This window comes from Esox lucius, chromosome 3 (genome assembly GCF_011004845.1).
Source record: "Esox lucius isolate fEsoLuc1 chromosome 3, fEsoLuc1.pri, whole genome shotgun sequence".
Lineage (NCBI taxonomy): Eukaryota > Metazoa > Chordata > Actinopteri > Esociformes > Esocidae > Esox > Esox lucius.
This window is the reverse complement of record NC_047571.1, coordinates 29,994,872-30,001,479: the sequence shown is the minus strand read 5'-3', so window position 1 is coordinate 30,001,479 and position 6,608 is coordinate 29,994,872.

The window sequence follows — 6,608 nt, the reverse complement described above, 5'->3', positions numbered from 1 at the left end:
GCTGCATTTCCTGGTTTATTTGCATGTAGTTTGTTAAAGTAAACACTTGAAAATTCCCCTTTTTGTCTTTTGGTAAGACTGATGCCGTAGATCAGTAATTCTAAGTCCTGCTGAAAGGTGAATTTCGTTGTGAAGGGTAATGAAGCAGTACTACATCAGCCCCAGGTAACCTTGTCTTCAAGTTGTAAACTGCATGTATAGTTCTTAACCACAAAAAATCAACATCCTTTATCAATAGTATGCAGACGCTGGTTTACTGTGTAGTTAAAATGTCATATTCTTTTTTTTTTATTTTTATTGCTATCATGAGTTACCTGGGCAGGCAGAGAGACAATTCTCATTTACCGCAGCAACCTAGGGTTGATTACTGTAAACTGCCTTATGGGCTTAGGGTTAGAAAAGATTTACCTCTGTCAGAATTCGATCTAATGACCTCCCGGTTACTGGCCAGTTCTAACAGCATGGCTACCTGCCACCCTGCTTGGTTGAAATGTTGAAAGCCCTATGAATGAATGGGTTAAACTAACTGTTCGGACTGTAAAAGCCACATGGGTTTAGGGGTTACAGTTTTTTCCAACTGCTTGCACACAAAATCTTTTCATGTCACACGATTTTTGAAACCTCTCATTTAAAGTGCAAAATTACACACCAAATCTCTACATTTCTACATTTCTCAGCCTTTGACTCAGTTTTCAATTGCTTAAAAAACTTTTTTTCCAAACGTTACATATAATTCTCTACCTAAAACGCAAACATTTTACAGGAGGTGACTTGCTTTCCTTTTCCAAAAACAACCATTCAAAATGCTGCACTTATTCACCAGGTCTCACACACACACACACACACTCTCCTCACGTGTGCAAACACTAATTGCTTAACTGATCACTAACCAATCACTGCTTTACTGTAGTATAGGCCTATAAAGAGGTCAAAGGTCAGATTACCTGTTCCGAACAGTGGACAGAGAGCAAGAGGAAGAAGAAGATGATGATGACGATGATAATAATATTAGGGCAACACTAGTTGATCATGTGATCAACCATGGTTTGACCATGAGAGAGGCTAAACTGAGAGTCCAGCCCAACTTGGGTCGATTTACAGTGGCGTCCATAATTCAAACCTTCAGAAATGAGAACAGGTATGCAACTATCTAATGACTATTTTTGCATTACAGTAATGTACTGTAAAATATGTATAACTGCATAGTATTGCATTAACATTTGTAACTAAGTCATCCATTTATTGCACTGCATTGAATGAGGTTGGTTATCATGCTGTACTACATTTGTTTGTAAATTGTTTACAGTTCCTATGCTGAACACATACTCTGTTTGAATTATGTACAGAGTGGAAAGGCAAAGACATCATGGAGGAATCTTGTTTGCAGATGTACAAGCAATTATAAATATGGTTTGGCCAACAATGCAATTAGGATTCGAGAGATAAGAGAGCATATCTTGAATAATGACACCATATTTAACAACATCAATGCTGTAAGCCTGTTGACCACACAACGACCATACAACGACCACACAACAACCACACAACGACCATACAGCGACCACACAACGACCATACAACGCATCCTCCAACGGCACCAAGTGACCATGAAACAACTTTACAAGGTGCCATTTGAGAGAAACTCTGACAGAGTCAAGAATCTGCAACATTACTTTGTAGAGGTGTGTATGCATCACTACTTCCAGAACTTCAGACATACCATATTCACTCATCTGTATATCCTTTTGTCTGTTACAGAGAGTATTGGAGATGGATGCCCATGTAATTCGCCATTAATTTATTTATGTGGATGAGGTTGGCTTCAACCTCACCAAAACCAGGCACCGCGGAAGAAATGTAATAGGACAGCGTTGTACCCATGTCCCTGGACAGCGTGGGGGTAATATAACTGTGTGCTGCCATCACTCAAAACAGGGTCCTCCATCACAATGCCACACTGGGTCCGTACAACACCGGCCACATGCTCACTTTTCTGGATGCAATTTACACAATGCTTGTCCCTGATCCAGATCAGGAGCCTGCTAGATTTGTGGTTATATGGGACAACGTTAATTTTCACCGGGCTGTTCTGGTCCAAAACTGGCCACCCATCCACAATTTGTAGTTTTGTCCCTACCCCCATATTCACCTTTTCTAAATCCCATTGAGGAATGTTTGGCAAGAGAAAACAGATCTTGTGATGTGGACAAAGTATTGTGGCCAGACCCAGCCCGGAGAAGAGATAAAGTGTAGCTTAGCACTGGTGACTGACACCCCCCCCCCCCCCCGGACCCCACACACAATTGTTCTTCACTGTATTCTAAAGACTATACTTTTGGCTTACATATGTGTATGGTTTTGTTGTATGCTACTGTGTACAACAGTAATGTTTGGCCTAATAAATATATTCTGTTTCTACATTGCATTGGTGTTTACAGTGTTGTTACCCCTCTCAGCAGATTACTTTCACTGTAGAACACTGTATTGAAATGTAGATATAAGCCTATGAAAGACCAAAGAGCTTCAGATTTAGTGTTTGCATGGTATTTCCAAAAGTTTACTATTATGAAAGAAGCGTTTGCCATTTGATGCAAATGCTTCATTCTGACATGTGTTTATGGCATTTTGAATGCAGTGTTACATTTTGAAGGAGTTGTGAGGCATTTTGTGTGTGCAGTTTTGGGAATTGTGTATAGAGTTTTGAAGAAAGGTGACATAGTTTTGAAAATGTGTGTAAGCAGTTGGAAAAAACTGTAAACGGTTCGGAGAGTAAAAGCCCCATGGATTTAGGGGTTAACTCTGGTGACACCATGGATGGGTAGTAACTCTGGTGACATCAGATATTGTCCCTAACTTGCTTGATTAACCAATATAAAATACAACTTTGGAGTAAATGAAATAACGTGCAAGACCAATTGAACTTCGTCTTTCATTTATGCAGATGGTTCATTCGTTCCATAACCTAACTATCTCACCCTTGTCATTAGTTTTTGAATGACTTGTGTTTAACTTATTCCAAATATAAAAAAGTTACGCTTTGCATTTAAAACCTTTCCACAAAAATCCATGTTTGAAGCCGACAGAGTGGTCGTTCCATAGCTAGTACATGTGATTTTACTGCATCAAGCACAACTGATCAGCGCAACACCTATTGCACAGTATATCTACCCTCTCACGAAAACTGAGACATTAAACCATACATAAGAGCTGGAGAGAAGATAAATTAGACATTTCTAGGACTTTCTGAGGACCACTTTGAGGAAGTCTAATTTTCATGGTTTTCCAGTACTGATGACAACTTATATTATCCTGGTAATCATTAACGAATGGATTGGAAATGTAGCTGAGCAGGGCATCATACACTTCTAACCCCATTCCTACAAAGTTTATTTTAGAAGTTAGGAAGGCTGTAGTGGGAGCAAAAAAGAAAAGCATATTTTATTTAAAAACATCCAGTCAGCGAGAGAAGCATAATTCTCAATGGCTTCATAGAAAAATTTTCAGGCGCCAAAGTGTGCCAATGTTTCCATTTGATTTGATTTTTGTTGACCTACCTTTTCAAAGAGTTATTAGCAGTTGTTCCCCACTCAAGGATTTTCATGCAACTCCATGACAGAGAGAACTCATAGGTAGGAACATGCAACCTGCTCCTCTCTATAATTGCTCTGGTTAATTGCCTGATAAATGTCAGTTCCAAAGGACAATCTTTTGCACAATTAAGAGGCGTTGTTCATCAGAATAGGTTGTTAGTGGCGGTAAATGTCATGGGAATTCTTGTGAGATTGATTGGTGAAGCTGTTTATGTTTGCTTCTGTTCCTTGTCCTTTTCTTCTGTCCGGTTGTCATTGTGTTTTGCCTTTCTTTTGCCAGTTTCAACGTATTACACACTGTCTCACCTGAACGCCTTTGTCGACATACAAACCCAATTCCAAAAAAGTTGGAACACTGTACAAATTGTGAGTAAAAAAGGAATGGAATAATTTACAAATCTCATAAACTTATATTTAATTCACAATAGAATATAGATAACATATCGAATGTTGAAAGTGAGACATTTTGTAATGTCATGCCAAATATTGGCTCATTTTGGATTTCATGAGAGCTACACATTCTAAAAAAGTTGGGACAGGTAGCAATAAGAGGCCGGAAAAGTTAAATGTACAGATAAGGAACAGCTGGAGGACCAATTTGCAACTTATTATGTCAATTGGCAACATGATTGGGTATAAAAAGAGCCTCTCAGAGTGGCAGTGTCTCTCAGAAGTCAAGATGGGCAGAGGATCACAAATTCCCCCAATGATGCAGTGAAAAATAGTGGAGCAATATCAGAAAGGAGTTTCTCAGAGAAAAATTGCAACGAGTTTGAAGTTATCATCATCTACAGTGCATAATATCATCCAAAGATTCAGAGAATCTGGAACAATCTCTGTGCATAAGGGTCAAGGCCGGAAAACCATACTGGATGCCCGTGATCTTCGGGCCCTCAGACGGCACTGCATCACATACAGGAATGATACTGTAATGGAAATCACAACATGGGCTCAGGAATACTTCCAGAAAACATTGTCGGTGAACACAATCCACCGTGCCATTCGCCATTGCCAGCTAAAACTCTATAGGTCAAAAAAGAAGCCGTATCTAAACAGGATCCAGAAGCGCAGGCTTTTTCTCTGGGCCAAGGATAATTTAAAATAGACTGTGGCAAAGTGGAAAAGTGTTCTGTGGTCAGACGAATCAAAATTTGAAGTTCATTTTGGAAAACTGGGACGCCATGTCATCCGAACTAAAGAGGACAAGGACAACCCAAGTTGTTATCAGCGCTCAGTTCAGAAGCCTGCATCTCTGATGGTATGGGGTTGCATGAGTGTGTGTGGCATGGGCAGCCTACACATCTGGAAAGGCACTATCAATGCTGACAGTTGTATCCAAGTTTTAGAACAACATATGCTCCCATCCAGACGTTGTCTCTTTCAGGGAAGACCTTGCATTTTCCAACATGACAATGCCAGACCACATATTGTATCAATCACAAAGTCATGGCTGCATAGAAGAAGGATCCGGGTACTGAAATGGCCTGCCTGCAGTCCAGATCTTCCACCCATAGAAAACATTTGGCGCAGCATAACAGTTGAGCAACTAGAAGCCTGTATTAGACAAGAATGGGACAACATTCCTATTCATAAACTTTGTCCCAACTTTTTTGAGATGTTTTCCCTTAAAGTGATACATTTTCTCAGTTTAAACATTTGATATGTCATCTATGTTGTATTCTGAATAAAATTTTGAAATTTGAAACTTCCACATCATTGCATTCTGTTTTTATTCACAGTTCTACAGTGTCCCAACCTTTTTGGAATCGGGTTTGTAGTTATGCAGATAGGCCTTAAACCAGAACTTCCGATATGTAGCTTCTCGGGTGGTTCAGCGATCTAGGCTGTTGTCTCTGGCACATAGAAGCTGCAGTGTGGGTTTGAATCTGGCCCACTGCTCTTTCTGCTGTCGGTTCTGAATAGATTCCCAACCAGTCAAGTATGTTGAAATGCAGAAGATCTTCTGTTATCAGCCAGTTGACTTTGGTTTCAGGAGGTGGTCTACTTAATACCTTCCATTGTGATCAGAATATTTAGAGGGGGAGGGTCTTTTTTTTTTTTTTAAACACAAGGTGAGGGTGAAGTGGAAATATTTTTTGGTTGGGGAGGGTGGTGCATACCTAGAGTTTGACCACCCCCCCCCCTCCCCCAATCAATTAAAACCTTTTCCTTATGTGAAAAAACAAGAATAGACCAGGGTCGGCTACAACTTCCTATTCCCAGGTCTCTACAAAGTCAATAAATCTTCATTGAAGCGACATTTTAGCAGCTGAGCCTCTATATCGCAAGCTGAGAATAAGTGTCCATTAGTGTTTTCTTGAGCCTGTGGAGGGTAAACACTCAACGTCGCTATTAATCATCGCTAAAAGCCACGGCCATAGAGGCTGTGTACATCAGGGGAAGGTGTGTGACAGGCTTAAGCATTTTGTTCAATGAGTGGATACATACACTCAAAACTAACGTCCCACTGAGCTTGAAATATAACACAGTAGAGTCGGCTCCTTTTTTCTTGTATTTTTTCTTGGGGGGGTTCGTGCAAACAGAACATTAAGTGCTTGCAGACAGTCCGTTAGCGCGCATATTGGTGTTTTCCATTGTCTCGTCTGGATGTAATTGCACGTGGGGCTTTGAATGGGAACACGCTGCTTATCCGACAGAACCCTGCAGAGATTAACGCAAACGGATGTCGATGTAGCCTTATACCGAAACACGGCGTGGGGCGAATAGATGTATGCCCGGTGGGGAGTTTGGCCGATTCATCTTGCATAGGATTTGTAGACGTGATAAGAAATGCCTCTGTTCTAGTGACCCCCTCGGGGGAAATCAGTCTGTGCGTCAGTGCAGCAGTTGTATGCTTTACGGGAGGACGATTCACTACAAACCCTGTTTCCCTGGCAATGCGAAGTGTGAGAGTGTGGCGGCAACTCTAAAGGAACACCATGAGGAGGCGAGGTACAAATCATGGGGTTTGTTAAAAGATGTTGGGTCATGGCTCGGAAACCAAGAGATCGGGTCAGG